At 33.9% G+C, this 27,969-nt stretch overlaps 1 long non-coding RNA gene across 2 annotated transcripts; it reads right to left on the reverse strand.

Moving 5' to 3' along the window:
• On the reverse strand, nucleotides 1–27,948 carry LOC146762295 (uncharacterized). 2 transcript variants are annotated; one of them, XR_014934393.1, is made up of 4 exons: nucleotides 27,611–27,948; nucleotides 24,773–24,869; nucleotides 13,432–13,480; nucleotides 1–1,541 (listed from the first exon to the last, which is right to left on the reverse strand). It is a non-coding gene; the product is annotated as an uncharacterized LOC146762295 (long non-coding RNA). The 2 variants fall into 2 exon arrangements; XR_014934398.1 differs by lacking the exon at nucleotides 24,773–24,869.
• Nucleotides 27,949–27,969: the final 21 nt, after the last annotated feature.

Below are 27,969 nucleotides of genomic sequence, written 5' to 3' on the forward strand. Positions count from 1 at the left end.
CTTGGAAAATGAGATAACAGCAACAGGAAACAAATCCAAATCTTCAACACAATGCTTCAGACCTGTAGAACTGGCTTAAATGGCAGAAATAAATTTTATTTGGTACACTATTTAAAAATCAAATGCAAATATAATGTGATATTCAAATGGAAGCTGCATATTTCCTTCACTAGACTTAATGATGAAATACAATGGTGTTTCATCCTAGAAGAAAAGTCAAAAAGACTGAATCAAATCATGTAAGATTATGATTGTTTGTTCGTTGTTATGAAATCTTTCCTTGAATGTCCTCACAGCTTATTTTGTTATGAATATAAAGAATTCACAACCTGTAATCAACTAGCAGCTGTTCCTCTGAAAAGAATGCATTGTTTACACACAAATACTGTAAGGAGAGCCAGTTTGTTCATTACTGTCTTTTCATATGATTTTCTATCTGGAAGTGAGTATTTGGGTTAATTTCAACAAATTTCAGACATTTTTGTTAGGTATTTAGTTTTTCTAGCTCTTTAGCTCAAGTACCAAAAAATTTATATAGCGAATATATTAGAATTTGTGGTTTCTCATGGTTTTAGTCTTTATGTTCTATTACAAGTGAACAACCAACACACAGTTTTTATGGTTTTATTTTTTTGTGTGTGTTTAGTTGTTGGGGTTTCTTTGTTTGTTTGTTTTATCTTCACTATAGTGTTAGTCATTGGTATATCTCATAAAGTCATTCCCTTTCACAGTATTTTAGAAATCGGGCTGGAAGATATTAATTACAGAAGGATCTCCTGTATATCACTACCCATCAAAGATGATTCAGAAATCTTATACCAAACCCAGTGACTTCTGGTAAATCAAATACGTTGGACTTAAAACCAGGATGTGTTCCAGAGATAGGAAAAACAAACAAACAATGTACAGTATCATCAAAATTTAAGGCCAAAAGTAATCTTTGGAGGCCATCAGGTTTGACATCCGGCTGAACATAGGTCTGTCCTCAAAAGTACAGACAAATTAGGAAAGGACATGAAGATTCCACAGTGTTCCTTTTCTCAGGCTTAACCAGTCCCTCTGTGGAGATTTTTTTCCTCATATACAGACAGAATTTCCCTGTTGCAGCTTGTGACCACTGTCTCTTCTTATTTTGTTATTTGCCACCAAGAAAAGTCTCTCTAGTTTTTCACTTTCCAACTTTAGATATGTGAATATTATTAGACCCCTGAGCTATTTCTTCTTGAACTGAACAAACTGTATTCCATCAGTTTCTTCATTTGTGTCTTCTCTTCCATTACTCAGGCATCTTAGTGCTGCACTGAAAATCATCTGATATTTTGTTGATATAAACCAGAAATATTCCTCATATGAAGGTACAGAGGCAAGTAATTACTTCCTTCAATCTGCTAGCAATTCTTTTAATGATGTAGCTCAGTATATTGTTAGGCTTCACAGTCTCTGAAAGGTATTCATGAAGATAATACTTATGAGTCAAACAGACAGGAAAATATATTTGTCTTTCACTGTGCTGCATCAAGGAAGAAAAAGACAGCCTGTGTCTGCAAAAAAAAAAAAAAAAAAAAGTTTTCTTTTCTGTTCTATTTTCTTCTTAGAATGCATGTACATTACAGTGAAAAAGGCATGTGTTTCATGCTCTTGTGCACATATAATTGCTAATGGGTCTTCTTTCTCTACACATTTATTGAAGAATAAACTGCTTTAGCAACCCTCAAAATATAGCAGCTATGGCCGCCTAAATCTTCCAGAATCAGACCATTTGTTTATAAATTCCCTTAAAGGAACAAACTGCTTCACAGTTGTCTTTGTAACAACTTAACTCTTATCAGAGACTATTCTGTTCTTTATCCATTGTCCTTGATATTTTGTTTTTTCTTGACTTCTATACCAAAGAACTGAAAAATATTTCAAGCAAAAAGACAGCATATCTTTTTTTAACAACTCAGTTTGTGTTTCTGATCAGATAAAGAAAGAGTGCTCTTTTTTATCTGCATGAGTTAAACAAATGTGTAATTCTGAAATAGGTTTCCATCTGATGGTCAGAATCAGAATATAATAGGTCCCTTGCTGATACATCAGACACTGCACTTTCACAGTTCTACTTAGATATAACCTGGAGTGTGCTTTCCCATCCTTCAGATCACTTGTAGCTAAAGGAACAGAGGTGTGCTGAAGGAAGGAGTATTGCTCAGTACTGCAATTACTTAGAGATCTCAAGATATGGAATGCGGGAATCAGTCCCCTGGAAGTGATTGCAGGCAGCAGAACTGATAACAATTCTGAGCCTACTCTATGCTACTCCTCAGGATATTTAATGGATCCTTCACCATAACCTTTACAGATTTGTGCCAAGCTTAAGAATTGTCCATTAACTTGTTATTTCAAAATGTATCCATCTTATACGATTTTACAAGTTTGCATTATTCAGCAACAGAATTACTTGTGTGAATCTATATCTATTAATGTTGCTGTTAGAGCTCTGATAACTGTTTTACATATTCTTTTCTGACTGTCACTAAAAATTCTAAGGATCCTAACAGACGACTCTACATAAGTATTATAGATCTAGGAAATATTTCCAGATTCTTTATGGACAAGTAAAAAACCCTGAAAAAACCCTTACCTTCTGCTCATATTCAGTGTCAGTTTTACGTTCTCTTAATGGATTTGTTTATGATCTGATAGATTCAAGATCACTTCAAATCAATATTGAGCTTCTTGCAGCCAGTACACAGCTAAACTGCTTGAAATTTTCTACAAGAACATGAAGTTCCTGAAAATTTTGCTTGTTAATGGAAGATAATTTTACCCTTACGTACTCAAAAGCATGGACTATAACACTCAACACATCTGTATGGGAAGTATATGAAACTAAGATGTATAAAATCCTGTACCATTAGGGGCTAGTAAGAAAATTATTAATCATAATATAATTATTCATAATGAAATATCTGGGATGCTACATTACAAGTGTAATCAGAAACATGTGATTACTATCTATCCCTGTTCCTAATAGTGTCTTCTGATAGTTTTAATAAACTAAATTCCAAATGTCTAATGACGGATCACAGTAATGAAAATGAGCTGTATGGACAGTACCTTACTATATGGTCTGGATTAAGTGGAAAACAGAGGAAGAAGGGGGAAAAAAAATTCAGTTCCTTCCTTCAGAACCTATCCATGTGTTGTGTATAATCTCATTCCCTCTCATCCAGATTCTTCTTCAATAAACTTTATATTACTTCTCTGCACTGAATATTTAAACTGAAATGAAGAATTTATTTGCATAGTCAGTTGAATGGACAGTATTTAAACAAGGGAACTTTTAAATTTGAGATGAAACTTGTGAATGAAAAGATAAATTCAATTTCAGGATATGAAGACAAAAGATAGATATTCAGGTTTAGAGTGCATAAAATAGCATATGAATCATTACTGCTTATACATAAGAAGTTCTTCATGGTAACTGATACTTGATTTATAACTCTTGCTTTTATTTTAGTCACAGATGATGTAATCTAGAAGTTTAATAAGTTATTTATAGCATTCGTAGCAAAATAAATATATGGATTTCTTAGGAAGAGATTTACATCCAAGATTCTCTGGGGAAAACATAAAAAAGAGCAAGAAAGAACAGTATTATGACTATATCTAAATTTGATAATAGTAGAATAACATTTGCAAATTAATTGATATTTTAAAATCACTAAAATTAGGTGACATTTGTCACCAAAATGCTACTTATATCTTTATTTCTGGCCAGACAATATAAAATATGGAAGTTGTTTTGATTATCTTAGAGTCTTTAAATTACTCACAGCCATAAAAAAAGAGTTACTGGAAACTGTGGATGGAGTTACAAGACATCAGCTGACGTCTCAATAGGTGTCAAAAAAGGTAAATAAGATGTCAGGAACTATTAAAAAACAAGCAGAGAGCAGAACACAAAATGCCAATAGGTTCCTGCTTAAATCCGTGGTAAGTTGACGTCTTTACTGTTACATGCAGTTCAGGCTTGTATCTAATGGAAAAACTAGCATATATCAGTAAGTAACTTAGTTTGGGCTGAAAGTAAAGCAGTCAGTCCACTATTTGGAGTTACTGACTTAATGAATTTCAGGTGTGTAGGCTCACTTATGAGAGATGAAAAGCCACTGAAATAATACAAATTGTACCTTTTGCTTGCTTAAGAAAAACTGAAAATATATGCAAGAGGTTGTTTTATTTTGGTTTAAAACAAAGCAATAAATGGTATTTCACTTAAATCACACAAATAATAAAGCTATATTACAGTGTGTTGAAAAATGCATAAGAGGTTAGTGAATTTTTACCACATTTGACTGCAAGTGAAATTTGAACTGGAATGTTTTTGTGCCAATTTGCTTAGAAAAAATAAAGGAAAAATATCAGCAAACTAAAATAAAAGTAACAAAGTAAAAAGAGAAAGACAAACAAAGTTGCAAGAGCTTAAAGCAGTGCTTTGACTCCATTCTTACAGCTACCCATTTGGGACACTGACAGAGGACTCATACCTCACACAGTTAGACTATGTTGTCTTCCATTGAAATTAAGCATCAGGAGGCTGCTTAAATCCCACTGAAATCAACAGCAGTTGACTTCAAGGTCTTGTATTCCCACAGTCTTCATATCAAGGCCTGCTTTGCAGGCAAGGTGACGGGACTACAAATAATCATTCTAACCTCATTCTTCATGCAACTCTTACAAGGCTTGCTACATGTTGATACTTGATTAACACAGGACTGAATAACTGTTCTGAAATATTCACATTTAAGTAAAAAGAGATTCAAAGAGGTTTTTGTATATATCTGGAATTTAAGCTGAATTTAAGGTCTTTGCTAAGCAAACTGGAATGTTATCTTAGGGCTTGCTGTAATTGCCCACGTGCCTATTATTTCTCTGTAATACAACCAGATATCTCACATTACTTCATATTTACCAGACATCAGCTGACATGACATAAATTCATAATGGGTCTCACTCTGTTTATAAATCTATACTCCAATATGTCACTTCAACTCCTTCAAATCTCTGCTGAGCTGCCAATTAACTCCACAGGATTCTACATTTCTACCATCAAAAGTGTGAAGAGCTTTATAGACCTGTGGCTATCAAGCCACTACTGCTAACTTACACTTATTGAGCTTCAAGCAAGGCTTTGGAGCAATCTATTTCCTTCTAAATAAGATTTGATCTTGTAAGCGATGTGAGTTTGCTTACACTACTAAATCAAACATTATATATAAGACAAGCACAAACTACTTAGAAACTGGTACTACTATCTCTTTAGTTTGTAGTTAAATATGCATTCTAAGCACTGTTCTGTCTGGTTCAAAAAATCATGAAGATCTTCTGTCATTATACTTTCTTATAAGTCTTGCTAATTAGCTCACAACTCTTCATCTTGTTTGTTTTACAGTCAAATGACAAGGAAGAGAAGGACACTTCTCTTGTACAACATTCAGTCAGTCCTTGGGGAATCCTTGACCTGTAAGGCACTTGTTTGACCTGCCTCACTGATCCTTGGTACTGAAAACAATACTGAACTTGGAACTAGAGATCTTAATAGACTGTTCACATATTGAAATATTATGTTCTCAGCAATAACCCGTGATTAAGATTCTACAACTTTCCTTAGATTCAGCAAGGCAGGGTAATGAGTTTGATTTAATATGATGAAGACTTTTTGCATCTAGTTGATTTTGGATTCATGTGACTTCTTCCTCTTTTCCTTCTCTTCTAATGTAGCATCCCATTCTACACTAAGATTATAAATATCACTTTTTGGAGTATTGAACTGTCATCTGAATGCCATGAACTCTCTGAAGAATCTATAGCCACAGAGTTTTTACGTGTTTCTGTGCATACACACCTTTGCAGCTGTTCCCAAATCCAACAAGTGCAGTTCGATTCTTAATTATATTTTAACCCTTACATTCCTATTTATTTCAAGGGTAATAGCACTTTAGAGTGCTATACTGTTTTAGAAGGGGGTTATGCTAATTGCTAGTGCTTTCCTGCTCCAGCAGAATGATTGGATGAGATGATCATTCACACTCCCTTCTGATCCCCGATATTCTGTGATTCTGTAATAAGAAGTAGCACAGTATCACCCAGTTGATGCAATTTAGAGAGGAACATGAATACATGAAATAAGAGAAAATCAAAGAATCATAAGAGTTGAAGGGAAACTCTGGAGATCATCTAGTCTGACCCAAGGAAAATTAGAGCAACTCTGGTGCAATTCCTTCAGTCACTATAATGAAGTATGACTTCTGTGAGGTATATGCTCCACAGATTCTCTAGTGATAATTCCCCTATGTAGGAAAAGAATAAATTCACCCACATTCCTGGTGAATGCTTTACATTATCTTCAATACTCAACCTCTTTTCCTTACTGTGATATTTAAATTCTTTTTTTCCATGCTGGAACACAATGGGGGTCATTCTCTACTCTGATGGTTAAGGAACAGAAGACTAAAGATTAGCTGTGAAGGACACTGGAGCAGTTTTTCCATGCTGCAAAAGAATTACGACTTGTAGACTACTATGCAGAGGGGAGAATACTGCTTTCATTTTAAATTATTTTTTTCCATCTGTGTTTTACTAAAAGCTGTTGCAATTACTTTGTTCCATAAAGACCAAGCCATCTGGTAGGTATGATCAGATATACTGGGTCAGTCAGGGGAATTAGATGAAGGAATGCATAGTCTATGAATCTTGATAGGACTTCTTATACATAATACAGCTCTGAAGCTTCTGAGCTTTGATAAGATGAGACAAGTTTCAGGACTACTCAGATTTAGAAACTGAAGCAAATATGGAATGTAAATAATGCAGATTTTTTGTGTACTTATGAGCTTTAGATACTTCTGAAAGTTCAGTCTCTGGGGACCTTACAGACTGCAATAGGTATTGACAGAGAACCCAGGCTTTAACTCACAAGAGGTACACGAACTTTGAATAAGAGTATAGTATAGAAAAATGCAAGATGAGAAAAAGGTTTAACTAGGATAGTCATAAAATAAATTTACTTTCTATTTCACTGGATCAATGGTGTATGACAAATACTGGGAACAATTTTATAAAGGTAAGCACATATGCTGTGTCAGACACTGATATTAGTGGTACTATTCAGATCTGTAAAAGCGATTTGAAAGACTATTGCAATGCATATCATAAAATGTACTTCATACAATGCACGTAATTAGAGCAAAAGTTTCTTATTACTTGGCTTTTTGAAAATAATTAATTTCCTTGACTCAGATAAAAACAGAATACAGGAAATATTTTATCCTCCTTGTATTCCAAAGTATTTCACATATTTTTGCAAAATTAAACACTATATTCTCTTTTGCAGATTTTTTTTTTTTTTTGGCAGTGAAATTCCATTATTTTAAATTCTCTTAAATTCTTATGTACATTTAATTTTTTGTGTTGAAATTATATCATAGAATCATAGAACAGGTTGAGTAGGAAGTAACCTTAAAGATTACCTAGTTCCAATCCAATTGCCATGGGCAGAGTTGCCATCTACTAGATCAAAATTGCCCAAGGCTCAGTAAGGTTAAATTGTGCATGGTACTCCAGCACTGCAGTTACCTGGAGGTATGTTGAAAAACTGTTAAAACATAGATTTCCCAAACCAATGAAGGTTCACAAGTATTTAAAAGTATCTGTAAGCTATAATAGATAGGACGCATAGATACTTGCTATACATCTTGATGATATTTTGAAATGAAAAATAAAGTACAGTATGCCTGAGATTAAGGCCCAAATGTTTTAATGCTGCTACACAGCTCTACAGAATCTATAAGCAGTTTCACAAACCCGTTTTCAAGAAGAAAGACACATTTTCCTGACTTTTGGAACCCTTTTGCTCTCAAAATCTTCCTGCAGGCGAAAGAGAACACATGTATGTGGAGATAAGAATACACTACTCATCTAATAGATGGCCCAAACTAATGAAAAGTTACAGTGGCACAACTGGAACTATTACACAAGTGAAAAAATTACTTTCTAGCCTTTACTCCTTTTATTTGTTGTTGTGTTTATCCTTCCAGTGTCCAGATATTAAAGCCAAAAATTCACTTTTCCTGAGGAATAACATAAGGGGTTTTTGGTTAAGTATGTAAATCCCAGAGCTTTTACGGGAAGAAATATGATAGCAGCGATTTCTTACTGCTGTTCAGTGGTAGGAAGAAGATGATACTTTATTTTTGCACATCCTTTTATCCAGTATGATTTATTTTGTATGTTTTCTTTCCACTTCCAGAAGGGCAAGCACAGTCACACAGCCCCCCACCCCAGGCTAAGCCCCCAGGGGCTCCTGCCTGCTGGGCATTGACTTCCAGACTTTGCCAGACCTTTCCCAGGAGACACTGGCAGAGCTCAGCTTAGGCAGGCAGGCAGCAGCTCTCGGCCCTGGGGCATACACTGAAAACAGCTCTGCCCAGCTGTGGCCTAGGGGAGACCAGGTAGCCTGAGGCCTGTGCTTGCAGCTTTGGGCACAGCCCCTGGGTCTTTCAGAGGAATGATAGAAGTTGTATTTTGATATTTTTGAGTAAAAAAAAAATTGTCTGTTTTCCAGCATTTCCTCATTTTCTAGGTATCTGTTTCTCCGGGGTCCTCCCTGCTCCCTAGCAGGTCCCCAGTAAGTGAAGTCAAGATCCACTGCCTGTACTAAACACGGATAATTAGAGCATGCACTCATGGCATGTACTGACCTAGCTCCTATGTGTATTTAAAACCATTTCTTTCATATACTGCCAGTACCCCAGTTATGCCTCAATGATTTCTTAAATAGGAACTTTGTGTAGACAGGAATGCTGAGTCAGACAGACAGAAAGAGATTATGTAAAAAGAAACCTGGCTCATTTATTGTGTTGACTAGCAAATTAATCTGTGTGATGTAAAAAAGGGATTTTTCTTCTAAGACTGAGAACAATCTCTCTCTATTTCTCTCTTGTTTTACTCATCTTATTCCAACCTAATATCTATTCTAGAAAACATGGAAACTGTGTTTGGTACCTCAGTCTTCTCCATGTCAAGGTTTGGGCTACACTTTTCCCTCCCATCACAGAATTCCCACTGAAGGATGCAGTGATTGCACACCCATACCAATGGCACAAAAATTACTACCTTTTTTCTTAAATCTGCGAGATCTCTTTTCAAGTTCTCCATACCTGGTTAAGGTTTCAAAACCCTAAACCTTATTTCCTTGTGGATTTTTCTAACACAGTAACACAAAACAAACAGGCTGCCATCACATTCTGGACTAGGTCAGTAGGTGTGTATTTTCACATAATCAGTATAGAGAACTGATTCCCAGGTGTGTATGCTCTTTGGAAGACTTTAGACTACTGTATCTGTCCAATGATTGCTTGAAATTTAGATCATGTCTTTAGTTAAGCACTTATGATCTCCCTCCTCTAATGCCAAATAAAACTGCTTCTTCTGAAATGAATGGAGAAAAGAGGCATGCAGAAAAAAAGAAGGGAAAAAAACAAAAAAACAAAACAAAAAAACAAAACAAAAAAACTTCCTTGTCCCTTGGTACTATCTATCTGTTGGTGTTTGGGATCATCCAACTACTTTTTTTCACATCTAAGAAAAATAGAAAAATATTTTTTTCTAAAGTTAGTTTAATATGTTAACTGATGGGACAGTACTTGTCAAGTCCAAATGAAACTATAAAAAAAGGTTAATGTTTTACACTTAAATGGTATAAATAATAGCAGCTTAGTTCAAATCTGAAATTATCAGATAACACTTTCCCATATCAAAATGCACAGTAAGATTACAAATTGTCATTTAAATAGACATGTGAAAAGATGCACATCATTGAAAATAACAGTCATATTGAAAATTATCTAGAATACAAACTTACATTTGCAGATTTGTGTTCCCTGAGTTAGTCAGCTGCTCTTATTTTTTTCAGAAACAAATTTTATAATTCCTTTAATCACTTCACAATAATGACGATAAACCCACACACAGCCCAAGAGTTCTTAGATTTGATTATTTATTTATTTTTTACTGTTGTTATTCCTTATTCTTTCCTGCATTTACCATAAGAAATTAATTTTTACCTAAAAAAGTAATAGACTTGAAATGACAATCACTAAAAATTCCTGAGAGCAATTGAGCTTCCATTTTCTGTATGACCACGTTGGATTTAAATACTAACTATGTATTTTAAAGCTGATGCGTTCTGAAGCTGTTTGGAAATTATATGTTTTTGAGTTATTTTTTAAAGTTATTTATTTTCCTCTATTCTTGAGTGGTTCTGTCCGCAGTACCATCAATTTAAGATGACACGTACTAAATGTAATTGGGCTGTTCTCACAAGGCAGTTAAACATGGAACTGAGGTTTTCCTGGACATTTGTCTAACACTTTTGGGTACATATCAAAAATAAGAATTCACTCAATTTTCATTTTTGAAAACAATTATTTAGATCTAATAAATTTATGTTCTATTAATTTCATGTAAATTATATGTGCTTGGGTGTGCAGGCTTTTTAAGACTGGCCTATGCCAGTGTAGTGTCATTCATGTACAAATAATAATGACAATAAAAAATGTAAAGTTGTCTTGTGTCACTTGGTTTCAAAAAATACATCTGTGAAAGTCCACAGAATAGTATAATATTTTATTGTAGGTATACTTTGATATCAAATAAAATCTACAGTACTTTCCTGCTAAGATTATATTATATCATCCTGGAGAGAATCATTAACGGAATGTTTTTACTTACACTAAGCAAGCTAAGCAATTCAAATTTCTCTGAGTACGTCAGCATTTCTTTAAATGGTAAAAAGCTAAACTAATGCTAAAATCAATTTAGGCAGCAGTGTCCTGACTGTTAAATGTTAGTTATCACAGCTATACAGAGTTAAAATCAGCCCAGGACAAAACAAGCCATTTTCTGCTAGTAATGGCAAAAAAATAGTAGACTGCAGAAGTGATTGAAAGTTTTTCATTTCTTGGCTAAATTCTTCCTATATAATATTATAGAATAATAGAATGGCTTAAGCTGGATAAAACCTTAAAATCATCAAGTTCCAGTCCCCATCCAGGACTGCTCTCAAGGAGTTCTCTCAGTTTGTAAACATATCTGTGATCGACCCAAACCAAGTGCAACAGTAGCTGCAAATAAATAATTAGAACCTTTATTTCGAAGGTTAAGGTGTATATCTATTCACAAATAAATAAATAAATAAATAAATAAATAAATAAATAAATAAATAAATAAATAAAATAGGACTGTTCTCAAAGCAAAAACTATTTAATGTGAATTTTCAAAGATTACACATTCTTTCTGATGAGATTCAGTGGTGAATATAAGTACATGAATAGCTTCAAACACATGTATTGTGCCACTGAATTAACTTTACTCTGTCATTTCAAGAACATTTTCAATAGAGAATACTGAGTTTTCAGCCAAAGCTGCAAATCACTGTCTAAACATCTTAGCAATTTATTTCTTATTCAATAATTGTATATAATAATTATTATTATTATTTTCTGTAAGTATTATTATGCAATGATAGCAAGTATACCACCCTGTCTATATCTATTTACGTGTACATTTCAATACATAAGAAATCAATATATGCTTCTTTTTCTCTGATAGCTTCACAATTACCTTGAATTCCAAATAGTTCTTTGATAGAAAAATGTGAAATAAAAATGATAACTTGATAACTGAACTTGAAATACATTAGAAAGAAAAAAAAATACAGTACTGTTTTAGAACAGCAGAAATTAAAAGGTAAAGCATGTTTCACAGCAAGAAAAAATCTGCAGTGTATCTGAAAGGTTACAAATGTGATTAACTATGGCAGGTCTCATGTGTTGCTCTCATAAATCTCACACCTGGAAATGCATTAGGGATGGCAGGTGTAAACATGATGAAAAAGTGCAATTTCATAATGCCATGCAAGATTAAGATAACAAAATTAAATTGTTATTTGGGAACATATAAAAAGGAGTTTTATTTATTTTATTTTTTTAAGTTATAATTAAAATGTTTAATTCTGCAACTAGATTTTTGCTTCAAAGTTATCAGCAGTATGAAATATTTAGGGCAAATTTCTCAAAAATATTTTTAATATTAACTTGCGGGTTACTGGTATCCATATGTACCCAACATATGTGCTCTGGAAAAATTTCACTTAGTAGATATCATGGCAGATGTCACTTTGGCAAGTGGGGCAATGCATAGCAAATTCCTTGAATATACATTTATGCACTAAATATGAATCAGGTAAAATACTATTTAATAAAGTGCAAGAACATTAATTTGACACAATCCAAATAATAATTCTTATCAAGGGTAAACTTAAACCTTTTTGTATTTCTAAAACAATTGCATTCCTTTTTGACCTGGCTATAAATTTGCTCCAGATGCTCAGTAAATACAGGGATTCTTCATTGTCTAGGAAGTGAAGGGGCTATATTGATAGTGGATAGTGATAGGACAAGGGGGAATAGCATTAAACTCAAACGGGGGATATTTACAGTCTCTTCCAAGCTATTCCATGAGTCTATGATGAAGCCATTCTACAAGTATGATGGCTTCGGGCTTCAGAGACTATCCTTCAGGAAACCACAAAGTTTATGAAGTAATGTCTATGCCACAAAGATTAGAACATTTAAACTGTTTTATGATGTTTATGAGGAAAATTGTCCCCCTTGGCTGATTTTGTGTGGTAACCAAGTTTTGAGTGGTAACCAAGAACACCAAGCCTGAACAATTGTCTTTTCATTTTTCAATTTTCAAATTACAGGAGATGAATTCCACACTAAGTTGTCTGTCGTAAAAATGAGAGAAAAAATAAAGAACTAATTTTGTTAACAAATATCAGTCTAAATCCCAGTTTCACAAAGGCATATCCAAAAAAATCCTTACATTGAGCTTCTGTAGCTTCCTTTTGCCTACAGCAGCCCCAGAAGTCCACTGGTGCAGATCTGATTTGTGAACATCTATTGCCATTCACAAGTTCATTCATCTCCCTGTATATGAGTCCACATATGCATGTCTTTTTCTGATTTACTCATACTGGAAAGGAAAAAGGAACTTCTTTTCAGTGTTCCCTTAATAGAGAGTACTTGCTTGCTCTTTTGAAAGATTTCTATGCAAAGAAGTAATCTATCATATGTGATAATTTTGTCATGTGTGACAATTTATCTGATTTATATTTCAAAGAGTAATGTACCATGCAGATTATAATCTTATCACCTTTATAATCTCAGTTAGGTTTTACTTGGAATAATAAAATTGAAATCAGTCTAGATGTATAATCACCTGTTTAAGAAGTGATTCGCCCCAGATTGATTTTGTTCTATGCAGAAATGAGAAAATAATCTGTTCTTTATCTAAAGGATAAGGACAATTTTGATCACTTACAGTTCCTTTGCTTTATCGTATCTGTGTGTAGTTCAACAAGATCTTCATCCTAAATGGGAAAAAACAAACAAACAAACAAAAAAACACTATTTTTATTTAAAGATAAATAATCAACAACAGAAAACTCAATGAACATGAAAAGTAACATTTAATTGTTAATGTTTCATCTCACTAAAAAACCATATATCAATTAAATGCTTTACCTTGCAATTTGAATTTTTTTTTTTCTTAATGGAACAGAAGCACAAAGTTTTCTCAAAAAGTTGATAGAAATTAAGGTCAGTAAGTACTGCATAGACTTCATGTTAATTCACTTTTTACCTCATTAAGGAGTGTAAAAAATACCAACCTAATAGTTTAGATTGAATGGCTTTATAATGGTGCCTGTTTCAATTTAGGACATATTCAGCGACGGTTAGAAACTAAATATAGGAATTCTTTTCTATAGCAGTTTCAAAGTCTGATGTTATTTATGCTTTATTGTTTTAATATGTGATCAGGAAAATGGAGAATGCAGACAATAAACATGAAAGCTGAATTTGCTATATTTTATGACAACATCACAGTCTGTTTCACTAAACTATTTGTTTCTGTCCTGCGATGTTCTGATGTGAACGTGGCAACCCTCCAAAGACCTCTTGCTTGTCTTGTTGAAAGAACTCAAGATAATCTCTAGTGGTGAAAACTCTTAAATTCTTCCAGAATTTAACTATATGTGAGTCTTCATCTGCATTATTGTTTGGTAACATTCTAATATTGACTCCCGCCCATCTTCATTTCTTTTTTAATAGTTTTTTTCTGAGAGGAAGAATGTAGTTTTAGTGTTCAGAAAGGCTCAGGAAATGTAATTATTCCTGGTTCTTATTCCTCAGAAAATAGGTACAAAGAAAGGAACAGAAAGGATTAGAATCCTTGTTTTATTTTTATTTTTATTTATTTATTTTATTTTTTCCCCTTGCTGTAGTTCCATCTCATACCTTCTTCTCCTGCAGACATCCTATTATTTTTTATGAATGCTTTTCTTCTGAGAAAAACTTACCAATGGAGATTTATGGGAATGGAATCTGGGAGTTCATCCAGTTTTAATATGTTTGTGTGTTTACTGTGTTCTCAACATTTTAATAACAGGAGAATATGAATTCTAAATAACTGATACACAGTTTCCTGGTAAATGTTAATTCTTTGTTTTTTCTGTGATTCCAACTGATACTTAAAGATTCTAAAATTAAGTTCACATTTGTTTTCATTTCAGTTTGTTTTTCTTTTTTGTCCTGACATTTTCTTTGTTGTTGTTATTTATGTTTTCATTGTTGTTGTTGTTATTGTATCCATTTCTGTAATGATGTTAAGCTATTATAATATGTTTCCTCTGATCATTACAAATGATGAGTCCCTATTATATAGACAGGAACAGGGAGCTTCACATTCTGATTCTCCTCTGGCAAATAATTTCCCTCATTAATTGTTTATTTTCTTCTTGACATAATCTCATTGACATGTGTTTATGAAAACCTATTTGGGAGTTTTGTTTTCTCTCTCTCTGTCTCTCTGTTTCTATTTCTTTTCCTTTAAAAAAAATTAAAAATTAAAAAATTAAAAGCTTCCCACTGCTGGAAAAAGTATTTTCTGATGGCAGAAATGTTTTTTACTGTTGCATGTTATATCTGAGTATCTGCATTTTTCTAGCATAGTTGTTTACAAACTATAACAAGGTAGAATTGGATCATACCTTTTGCATTTTATATATTCTGTCACTTCTGCAAACAAAGCCCAGAGAATAACATATGTGGGAGATGTTTGATTACATTATGCTTTGTTATTTTTATGGTTTTCTTTCTTTTATATTTTTACACAGTGTTCAACTGATGCTATTTTTTATAGAAAAGAATACTGAAAATGCTGTCACATCAACCTTAACCAGTAAACCCTGTGAAAACTAATAAAAAAGTACTCTAATTTACCATGTTCTTTAAGGGGGAGATGTGTGGGAGGAATTAAAAATCAAGTTTTCTACCACTTTTCTCTAGTAAACAAACAATTACTTCTTCTCAAAATAAAGTAAGATGAGTCAGAAGAACAAATAGCTGGAGTAAAAAATGGTTACGATCCAGTGCTAGAAACATGAGCTTAAGTCACTCTTAGTGTTTTTATCCAGTGAATCCGTGTCCTAGTAACATGGAAGAGGATGGAATCCTGAGGACAGAAACAGGAGGTAGCATTACTCTGAAATTAGGAGACTTAGAATTCTGTTTGCTAGTCAAAATTTAGGTTTTTAGAGCAATCTGCGATGATTGACACTATCACACTTAGTTCCCTTTCTTCCAGAAGATCTTTAGTCTACCATAAACCTTAAGTTACAGAGGATTTAACTCAATATCCTAAATATAGATATTTACTGGCATGTATATGGGATATCTAGAACATATGTAATGGGGTGCCAGGTCTTAAAGACGTAAGTGGCAATTGAACACTGGCACCAAGCACAAAGAATCTCAAATGTACTTTAACAACAATGTAGGAAAGCAAATTAAAATCAGTGTCCCATGGGTAGTTCACACAACTCTTGACAACGGTGAGATCATTACAATTGGAATGAGAAGTACAAAGGACCAACATCACTCCAGGGGCTTAAGCACAGATTTTCTTTGAAGGGAGCTGTGAAGAAGGCTATCATAGAGAACTCAAGAGCATGGAAAATAACACCAAAATATATGACTCTTGAATTTCTAGCAGTTTGTACTGTCATATTGCAACATTTATGGCAGAACTCTTAAGAAAAGTCCTTAAAATACAAGGTTTCTTAGACTAGACTATAATCCATATATCCCACAGTTTGCTTTACCAGGGAATTTGTCTTTTCAGTTAGAGAAAAAAAAAATGACAACTGAACTCCTGTGCATGACCTCTGTCAGCAGTCAAGATATCTTAAAATTAAGTGTCAGACCAGTATATGTAGCTGAAGTAGCCTTTGGGTATTCTCAGGTGACAGAGAGGCCATGTGTCAATGTCTCCTTCTGCTCAATACCTCTGTGACTGGCTCTGCAAGCTCAGATGCTGTTGACAGACCAGCATCAGGAGAACAGGTACTGCTTTTCTCTGAAGGTCCCTGATGATAAATTTCTTCACTGTATAGGATAAGATGGCAAATAGATAACATATTCATTAAAATGATCATCTATTAGTTTAGTGCTCCTGCGCTGTATGTTTCTCTCTTTTGTCCTCTCATTCAAGCTCCCAGAACCAAGCATGAACAAAAGTTTTAGTTACTACTCAGGCCATTCACATCTTTTCTCCCAGGGATTCATATGGAATTACATCGAAATACACCTCCAAAAAGAAATAGAGAATTCTTAGCTGATGTGAGGTCAAAGTCGCACAAACAACTTCTGCATATGGAGTGTGGAGAGCTTAACAGAGCTCCTGGCAGCATTATTGTACATTAAAAGTCTTGTATAGTAAGATCTTACTAGTTACTACTGCAACATGCATATCACGACTATGAATATGCAAGCAGGGTACCAGTCCTTTTAACTTTCATATTCCCACAGTACTTCAGGAATTTTAATGAAGACATGTATAATTCATTTAAAAGGAGATAACTGACATGTAGCATACCAAGAACTGTGACCTGTTCCATTGATGTTAATGATAACAGCCTCAGCCAACTGCCGTGATGAACCTCCTTGAACCTTACATTAGCTCATATATTTTTCCCTTGCTATAAATGTTTCATTTTACCTGATACAGTAATGAAATTGTCAAGATAATGAACAGAGTAATCATTTCACACAAATGGCTAACTTTAATTAAAAATCACAGTGTTGACTGCTAAAATATGGAGGTAACAGGCCATTGATCAGATTACAGAGCACTGATAATAGAGATGTGGCTATAGACTCAGAGACCTGTGAACCCCACCTTACTGAAGGACATAATGTTTGCTGTCAGTAAGCAGTAGTCTCAACACATCATTAACCCATATATATGTAATTCTTTACTCAGCTGTTAAATCTGCAAGGACAAATACTACCTATTATGCCAGCTCCAATGTAACGGTTGAAATTAATGAGGCAACTGCTAAGGTGAGGGATGCCCATGTTCTAAGAATGTGGTTCCCAGAAGCAATGAATAAAAAAGTGTACTCATTCTGCTTGGTAGTGAGGAGCAGAATCACAGCTACCATCCTAGGGAACACTGTTCATTGGCTACCTAAGCAAGTAAAACTCACTACAGAAGGACACTGAAGTTGGCTTGTCAGAAGAATATCTCATACCTATACTGTTGTGGGTGTAGTGATCAGTTTCATGTCTTGCTATTTTCTGTTCATAGATTTTTCATCATAGTAAAAAGCCTATGAACTCATATCATGAAGACAGAGTTGGGTGTTACTTTTGACAAGTTCAGGGTTCTTCAGTTGGATATGGTTTTAGGTTGGATGTTAGGGGGAAGTTCTTTATTAGGAGAGCAGTGAGGTCCTGGAACAGGCTGCCCAGGGATGTTGTGAATGCTCCATCCCTGGAGGTGTTCAAGGCCAGGTTGGATGGGGCCTTGGGCAACCTGATCTAGTAAACATGGAAGTTTGGTGGCCCTGCCAGGCAGGGGGGTTGGAGCTTTGTGATCCTTGAGGTCCCTGCCAACCCACGTCATTCTGTGATTCTGTGATTCTGTGATAAGCCAATTACTATATTTCACCTACTTTTCTAGCTGTTTTGTCAGCATGAAAGACTATAGGAAAAGACACACAAAAAGAGTAATAACCAAATTTTGCTTACAAATAAAAATGACAAAGTTGATACTGAAAGATCTGACAGGGTCCAGAACTGGGGGTGTAGATAAAAGTTTAGCCTTAGTTGTTATGATGTGAAGTGCTATGATTGCCTCAAACTCAGCACTGATAATATCTTCTCAAAACTCTCAACTTTCATTAACTACAGACATCATCCTCTTTTCTACTAGCTATCTCTGTTACCTTCTGTTTGGTAATGCTACCCTTGAAAGCTAACCAGCTTTCACAGTAAGATATACTCTCTGGACCACCACTGATCTGATGATGTCTCTTCTCTGAACAGGCTACTGGTTTACTGTCAGTTAAAAAACAAAATATGAATTTTCTTTGTAAAACACTAATTCATACAATGCTTTTAAGGGAAACTGTTTTAACAATGGATCTCTGAATAAGTATAAAAGTACATTAACTTATCCTTTTGGAACTCCTATCAAGTCGTCTGGCAATCTACATCTCTACTATGCTATCATAGGCAGTTTGTTTAACTGCCAATAAAGATTAGAGATTTATGAAAGGGGTCTCACCTGATCATATGAATAGATGGGTACATGTTCAATTCTAAATAAAGAATCGAACAACTGTTTCTCAGCAGCTGCGTTAAACTAGAATATGGGATATTTTCAACCCACATTTCTTGGGAATTTATTGATAAAAATAGTTTTATGTTGAAGAATTTTGCTTCCTTAAAATTTATTGCAATAAATGAATAAATTACTTTTTGCAAATAAATTTCAATCTCTAACAAATCAAGTAGAAAGCTACAAGCAGAAATTCCATGGGATCCTGCTCGTCAGTAACACTTTGATATTGTTTGCTTCCAGTAAATTTTGAGCTATACATTTTCCAAGGATTACAATTTTCAGAGTGGGAAGACACTCTGAGAGGTGTCTGAAATTTCGGGAGAAAAAGGAAGAAGCTGCTTCAAGGTTGCATAGGATTATGTTTTAAAATGTTGTATTACTGTGGAAGTACTCCAAAGCACTATTGCAATTGTTTCTTTTCTCAAGTAATCAGTGTAGATTAAAGGATCCTTACAAATACTGGAAAGATATGGTCAGATCTGGCCTCAAGGGTACTTACACATTTTTAGGTAATACTTTATTTCTCTAGATCATTCTCTATTTGTTCCTAAGAAATGGCCCTCTTAACACTTAAATCTACCCATCCAGAAGACTTTCTATTCTTTTGAGAAGAGAGAACTCTGGATACATCACATTATTTATTCACATTGTCATGGTTTTGTAATTTTGTAATTTTGCTATCAGTATTCCACATCATAACATCATGTAAAGTATGGATACTTCTATTGAATGTGCAGTCCACAGAAGAAGACTACATATCCCAGAGAACAACAGGGTTAATGATAAGTCACGGGACCAGGACGCTATATAATCTTGTTCCCAGGCTGGAGTGCCCTCCTTCTTCTCTCGAACTTCTCGGAGAGTGGGAAGCGTTCCAGCCGTGTCGCCTAGAGTTCACAGTAGGCCTCTCGGTTTTCGGGGACTCTCTCTCTCTCTGTTACGTTCGATTTGTTGGCCTCAATTATATTATATTGTGTTATCTTGTATTTCGATATCATATTTAGTAAAATAAGTTTTTCCTCCTTAGATTGTCGCTGTTTTATCCCACTCCCCTTTTCCCCCTCCTTTCCAGGCCCCGGGGGGGGCCCACAGGGTGGTTTCCCTGTCACAGGCATAGGTAAATCTAAGTAACCCATGACACACATCAACAAAGATAAGAGACAAATATAGAAATTGGGCAGTATTCTGCAAATTGTACTACCATGATCCATAAGAAATAACAATGATCTTTCAGAGATCAGTAGCTCTTTAGCACTCCCCCCCCCCCCCTTTTTTTTTTGTTAAGTACTCAGATCAGTTTGCAAACACCCAACATCCTATTTCTGTGAGTATCTTGAATATGTTGTGTCATATGTTCCCTTTTGTGTCCCTAATTATGTCCCCAGAAGAAATTTTAAAATTTCCATTATTTTTCTGCTCTGGGTATGACTTAATGTAACTGAGGACAGACACGAGCTGACTCCATATGTCCTAAGCACTGCTGTGTTGGAGACATTCCAACTCGAGTGTCTTTCATGCATCTTCCCTGAGAAATTAAACAATGTTTTTGTCAGTAGCTCACATTTTTCAGAATGTGACATGGAGAACCCAGGATTTTATTTGTTAAATGCATGCATTTAACAAATGAAGAACCTGTCCAGCTGTGTAATTCAAATTTTAAGTCTACTTATTAGCTTTTCCTGTTTGTCCTAAAATGGACATTATCTCTTTAATTATACAAGAGAAAACAAAACCAAACCCTTAAAATGTGAGAGTTGAAACCGGGTTTTCTATAGGTGAACGTGAATTTCAGATTAAGGTCATTTCTTGGAAGCTTTAAAAAGTATACTTACAGAGTATAAGACTTGATGGCAATAATTATTCTTTATTGCCAGGAATGGGATCCGGACAAGAAATACTTTTATCTACTCTTGTTTCATGTTTGTCTTTCACTTTATTTTGTTTTTAAGTGACAGGATTGTGCTGTAATTCAACATAGCTGCGCAAAGCTGAGATGAAATTCAGCAAGTCACGTAAGGTCATTAAAATATACTGTTTTAAAATAAATCTATGAACCATTCTTTTCAAAATATAAGGACTGTAAAGTATTTTAAGTTTAAAAAATGACAAAACTGTTTTAGTATGCGGTATGAAATCAACATTTGGTATTATGTAAAGATGAGAGTTTCTGTGCCTGATTTGTTTTCTTTGTTTTTTTCATGAAGGTCTACTTAATGACTCTTTATGACTGAAAAGGATCATCATTTTCCTAAGTTCTCTCTCTCTTTTTTTTTTTTTAATACTTTTAATAAATATGAGTGTCCCCATAAGAAATAACCATTGCTAAATCTATCTAACTATACATGTATGTGAATTTATTCTTAAGAGCATTTTATATTGGAAAAGGTGAAAAAAAAAGAACACAAGGAGGGTGAAAAAAAAAAAAAAAGTCTTTTCTTATTGCATAATTAATTAGGCAAAGTTCTCCAAGGATTTTCACAGGCCATGCACTAAAAGAAAGAATTTGACAAAAATAAAAATAAAAAATAAAATACTAAGGAGGAAAAAAAGAGAGAGAGAGAGAGAAGGAAAGAAAACAGAAAAGGATAGAAAGAATCTTGTTTTATTGATTGTAGTAAATTGTAATAAAAAATATACCAGCTAGCCATTGGTCTGGCTAGTTCTAAGGAATTAAAAAAAAAAAATAAAAAAAAAATACAGCACATTATCAACACTGATTAGTAAATGTTCATCCCAAAGACTCACAGAATTTTGTAAAATAATATGCAGGCATAGTACTGCATCTGAAGACAAAACAATATTTCATATATAACAATAGAGAGATATAATTTTAATCAAAAATAAATATATATATAAAGCACCAGTGCTATTTTAAGGCTGACAGACGAGTATAACCCTCTCTTGCAAACATGCTGTAAGGCTTTCCACAACACTGTGTCTCCTCTTTATGAGTGGCTTTTTCAATGTTAGTTAGATAACTGAATGGAATTTAAGTATCTTCTCAGGGTTAGGAACACATTGTATTAGTTATTTACATTAATTCACAATTGTGATTTTATATGACAGCAGTTGTAAAGAGTGAAGTCTGTTGGAGATTATAGAAATCAAAGTTACAAATTCTTATTGAATTATGAAGATGTTAGAAAGATGGATCTTAAAAGTATCATGTTTCAGAAAACTTTTCAAGTCATTAATATTCTCTAGACTATGCAATTCTTTCTCTCAAATAAGTAAAAGTTACAAAACAAGCCAAAGAAGCACTAAGTAAATTTAGGTGTAGAAGCTGTTACAGTCAGTACACGGGGAATACTCACAGTAGTATTACCTGTTACAGTACAAATTCAAAAGATCACTGATATGTTGCTGAGAAGGAAATACAAGTTGCAAGAAAGTCATGAGGTTACATTTTCAAAAGTGCCTTAGGGAGTATCAGTGAGGCTTACATATCTTGGAGGATTTCATTTCCCTTAATTCCATCTCTAGTCAGTGTAGGAGAGTGATTTCTCCAGAAGGCAATCCAGAATGCCTAAATTGCCTTCTGCTCTGAATCATGTCTAGAGGCCTATTTCCATTGATGACTTAATGAGCCTAGGGCAACACAGAAATAACCATAGAGTCAGATATAATTTTCAGCCAAATATGCTTTTCAACAAGAAAAAACTAAACTGATCTCTTTTCAAGTATGCTTGAAAAAAGCTGAAGTATTGAATCCCTTTGGGTAAGTTATATATGTAGGAAAGCTTTTTCTTTTGGTTGGTCAAAGACAGAGTGAATTATTAAGTTCTCATTCTTGAATTAATATGACACATTATAGTGAAGAAGATTGTGACATTGGGTAGAATTATGTTATTGAAAGTAACTAAGTTACTACAGTGAGGATGAGGGCTTGGAGGGATTTTTACCTCTATGGTAGCAGAAATAATTAAAAAAAAAAAATAAAAAAATCTGATTTCTGAATCTGCTTTCTGAATCATATTGAAGCACTTTCATATTATAGAACTCTGAGCCAATGATCTAGGAGGTACAAGTTTTTAATATATTAAAAGAAAATTAACAAGTTTTCCAGCAACAATCTTAATTATTTAGCTATCATGTAAAAGTAGACTGTGGTTTTGCTTGCTACTGACAGACTGGTAAAACTACAGTGCATTTCCTTTCTTTTTACAAAGCCCCAGAAAAATTTTTTTTCTCCTGTATCAAAAAGTGCACTTTTCATCAAACATTAACATTAACACCAGATTTTCAGTTTGTTTTTTTTTAAAAAAAAACAAACAAAGAAACAGGTCATTCCCCCCCAGCAAACCTGAAGTTTTTTTCTGACAAATTTTTTTTGGAAAGTCATGATAACTGTGAATTGGAAAACCTCAGTTTGTTACCTACACTGTCTTCCATTATGTCTTGCTGATTTCCATTCTCTTTATGTTATTATAGATTGAATGACATCTTTTAATCAGTTTACATTCTTCATAGTAACAGAAACAGAAACCATAAATTTAAACATGAGCAGAGATTCTTGTGTAGCAGTGAAAACTGGGTTCTTTTATAGTTCTATCCATTGTATAGTCCTCCAACACTTGTAGGAAAGGTCAAGTAATATTTATTTACATTAGACAGGAATGTCATGGAACTAATAACATAAAGCAATCTATGAGACTACAAAAGTGACACGTGCAGTACCAGTTAAGTCCTTGTTCAGTGAGAATGCTTTCCAACTACACTCCTGTCCTTAGAAGTATATACACTAGTAAGAAAAACTAATTATACCAAATAAGAAAGTTCATCATGTAGGTATTATAGAATTGAAGAAGGAATAAATGTGTTGCAGGGAAAAAGAGTTGTTACTGTCTCCTTAAAATTAAAGCCTAATGTAGTATTCTACTTCCTATTCAGAGAAACAATCCAATTTACAGCCTTTTCATTTATTGGTGATCGTGAACTCAGAGCACAAAGCCAAATGCTATTAAATATTTCATTTATTCAGATGTGAAAAGCACTTTAGACAAATAATTTCCCTTTGCTTGTAGAGGCAAAATGTTATCATAATGGCACTGAAGGAAATAAATACCAGTGCAGGCAGGATTTCATGTAATTTCTTCCTCTCACATAAAAAAAATATTAAAAAATAAAATATCACATTTCATAAAGTGCTAAATAATAATCTTCAGAATTCTAAATCTGTCTTAGATTATCATAATAGTTTTATTACCCTACTTACATGGAAAAGTTCTAGACTATGAAAAGCAACAAGTTAAATAGACAATCTGATAATTCAAAACCTCTACTGTAAATCATTGCTGATTTTGCAGAGAAGATTAATAACTGGGAGAGAAAATAATTCCTATTTTATTTGATGATAAAATTTCCATTTTTTGCAGATCTATTCCTTAGATGCTTTTTTTTTTTTTTTTTTTTTTTCCCTAATGTTACTGTATATGTATGCATATATACATAGTTTTGCTCTATCTTTTTTTGGAATAACACCACTTATACTCTCCATCACTGTCCTTTTGGTTGGAATTTTACTGTAGCAGATTTGGAAAAAGCTTAGACGTGTAGAAAACATCTCACTGCTGAATGTAACACTGTTTTATAATTCCATACCTGCTTTTAGATTCCCAGTCAGGGTATATCTACATACAGTATACAGTCCATTCCTAAAAGTAGTTGTCAGAATATTTCTAAGTGGAATAGAATTAAACAAGCAGATTTCACTGGGATTCACTAGCCTAATAATAATAATGATAATAATAATAATGATAATAATAATAATAATAATAATAATAATAATAATAATAATAATAATAATAATAATAGTTTATTTTCATACTGTAGGTCAAAAATTAAAAATAATCTTTCTTCAAAACTTAAGTCCTCTTTTGAATTCTTTCACCCCCTGGGTGCATAATTAAGAAACAACGTGTTCTGAATTGTTCAAAAAAGCATTTCTTCAAGTTACAGAAAAAACAGACTTTACCTTCACTCAGAAAGTGGCCAGGTGCTGGAATGGCTTGCCTGGGGAGGTGGGGGAGTTGCCATCCCTGGCAGTGTTCAAGACGTGTCTGGATGAGGAGCTACAAGATACGGTTTCATGGCATGTGGTAGTGTCATCGTTTTGTGGTGTTGCTGTCAATATTCCACATCATAACATCATGTGCAGTATGGATTATTGGAAGGTTCATGTTCCAGTTCTGTGGAATGACAGCGTCCCGAGCACTCAGCTCTCGGAGGAGAACTACATATCCCAGAGGACGTCATGGCCAGGGATAAGTCATGGGAGGAGGACATATATAATCTCACTCCCAGGCTGGAGTTGTCTCTCTCTTGGACTCTTGGAGAGTGGAAAGCATTCCAGCTGTGTCACCTAGAGTTCACAATAGGCCTCACGGTTTTCGGGGAATCTCTCTCTCTGTTTTGTTCGATTTATTAGCCTCAATCATATTGTATTATATTGTTTTATCTTGTATTCCGATATCATATTTAGTAAAATAAGTTTTTTCCTCCTTCGATTGCTGCTGCTGTTCTTTTTCCCATTCTCCTTTTCCCTTCTGTTCCCGGCCGGGGGCCCTACGGGGCAGCTGCCCCTTTCACGGGCACAGGTAAATCTAGGTAACCCGTGACAGGTAGCAATGGTTATGGGGAGACAGTTGGACTAGATGATCTTGTAGGTCCTTTCCAACATTGTAATTCTATGATTCTATGATAAGTACAAAACTTCAATTAATCTGCATGGATAACATGGAGCCAGGCAAAGTAAATTGGTTAAGCACTCTCTCTATTTTTTACTGTGACTGTAAGCAAACACACATGTCCATTCAGCAAATAACAAGCACTCAATACATGTAAATAGAAACTTAAATTCATGATCTTACTTTTGTATGTGTTTTAAGAAAAGCCTTGTTTTGAGGCTTCTTGTAAGTGCTTAAATACACTCACTTGCTATGTAAAAACATAAAATATAAAATTAAAACCATCATAACTAGAGTTGACTCCTATTTTGACCTCCTTGCCTCATCTTCAGTTAATGTAGCTCTTTCTTCTTTCCTTGCTTGCAGAAACACTGCTTCTCAGTTTATGAATTGCAAGATTGGAAAGAATTGCTCAGATAAAAGGAAGAGGTTAGCAGAAATATGTGTATTTATATATCTGCTTAATATATTGCAATAACAATACAATATAGATAATATGTAATACAATAACAATTTCTAAAAATAGATCATATTATTGACAAATTTCAAACTTAAATCATTGATTAGAACAAATTCATGTTCTAAAATTATGAACTAATGCAGTGAAATCTCCAGAAGGAGAGAGAACAAAAAGGTGAAAAACACAACTTTGCTTGCTGAGCTTTTTCCATATATCTTAAAAGCCTAAAAGGCTAAAGAGGATTATCTTTGTCTAGGTTGCTGTCATTCCTATTAATCAGCCTTTATTGATTGTCTAGTCTTTTTGTCTTTTCAAGTTCAACAAAAAGTCTATAATACACTGCCCTTGAACACATACATAAATCTATTTGATTCACACATGAACTGAAACTGAAATTTATAATAATTTTTAACAAATTGTCTCAATATATGCATCAAATTTCAACTGGTCATTATATATCAAATAGCAGAAGAAATTTGAAGCAATCCACATTAGTTATACATAGCAAGAATGATTACAATGGTCAAACTAAAGCAAAACATAAGGCAACTATTCAGAAAATAATGTTTTTGATACCTGCTTTGTGTACTGATGCAGAGTTTTTCTGAAGTATTGATCTTACCAGTAAAAGTAACTTAAGGTAGGAAAAGCAGAAAATAATGTACAATACAAATGCAGTGAGAATATAGGCTTCAGCTTGCTCCTTCTTGTATCTATATTTGCTTTTCTATATACATGCATTCCCTTATATTTTACTTGCTGAATGACTAAAACAATACTTAAAGAAATTTGTTTCATGCAAATACAATTATGCTTTGTGAGGCTTCTATGACTTGCATGAAAATACTGGAATTTTAGATAGTCAATTATAAAATGATTCATAGTTTCAATAACCAACAACAAAGTCCAAACAAAAAACTTTAATATTTACATAACTGGTTCTGTAAATTATATATATATATATATATATGCACACACATATATATTATATGTGTTATTATTATTATTAATTGGTTCTGCATCTGTCTGTTTTGTAAAATTCTTCTTGGAATCATTTTGATCATGAAACAAATTGTGTTTTCACATCTGCTTTCAAAAAAAAAATACATTTCCAAGATTCTTAAAAAGTTTCTCAAAAATATTAGTATTATTATCAAAAGTATTAGATTTAGTCTGTTGACTGCCTAAGCTTAAAAGTGTTTAAAAATTTGGATACATAATTTTATTGTATGATCATAAAGAGGCCATCCAAAGTATGCTGTGCTAATCATAGTTTTCCTTTTTCAACCTGTGATTCTTTGATTTACCCTCTGAATGTGCCTACTTCTCCAGAAGCCTCCAGGTTGATATCTCAGTTGTTGTTCACATAAGATCTTAGAAAAGATTTATCCTGGTTGTGACAAGTTTATTCTTCTGTATTTCTGTATTTTTTTCCTTTCTCCTTGACCTTCTGGAACACATAAAAATGCACTGCAGCAGTGTCTCACTCCAGTTATAGGATGGAGTGGAGATTCTTTAATATATGCATACCCAACAAGATCAAGGTACAACAGGTCAAATGTTTGACAAAGTAGCTTTGAGACAGGGAAGGGAAGATTCAATAGAAAAGAGACAGGAAATATAAGCAAGGAGTCTTTGTAGAAAGCAAGAAAGAGATGATACTCACCACTGAGGTTTCCAGCATTGCTTGTAGTTCAGATTTGATCTTCAATAGTGATGAATCATTGAGGGTTGTGTTGTTCTGTTGACGACTTTAATGACATTACAGACTTATATAAATAAGTCCAAAGTGATTGAATCAGCTCTTTTGGAGTGGCAGCTTCTGGTTTTTGGACCTCATTAGGAATTCCTTTATTCCCAGTTTCCATGCCTTACAAATTTAAGTCAGCACATAACAGATTGCAGGGAGGCGACCACTTGTTTCCTGTACTCACAAGATACAATGATATCATCCCCCAGTCTCCCATACCAAGCTGGAGTTATTTGCTCACAAGTCTAATATTCTGCCAGTAAACACTCCTGGTC

Source organism: Coturnix japonica, chromosome 1, assembly GCF_054131305.1.
Source record: "Coturnix japonica strain WE chromosome 1, WE-NBRP24, whole genome shotgun sequence".
Lineage (NCBI taxonomy): Eukaryota > Metazoa > Chordata > Aves > Galliformes > Phasianidae > Coturnix > Coturnix japonica.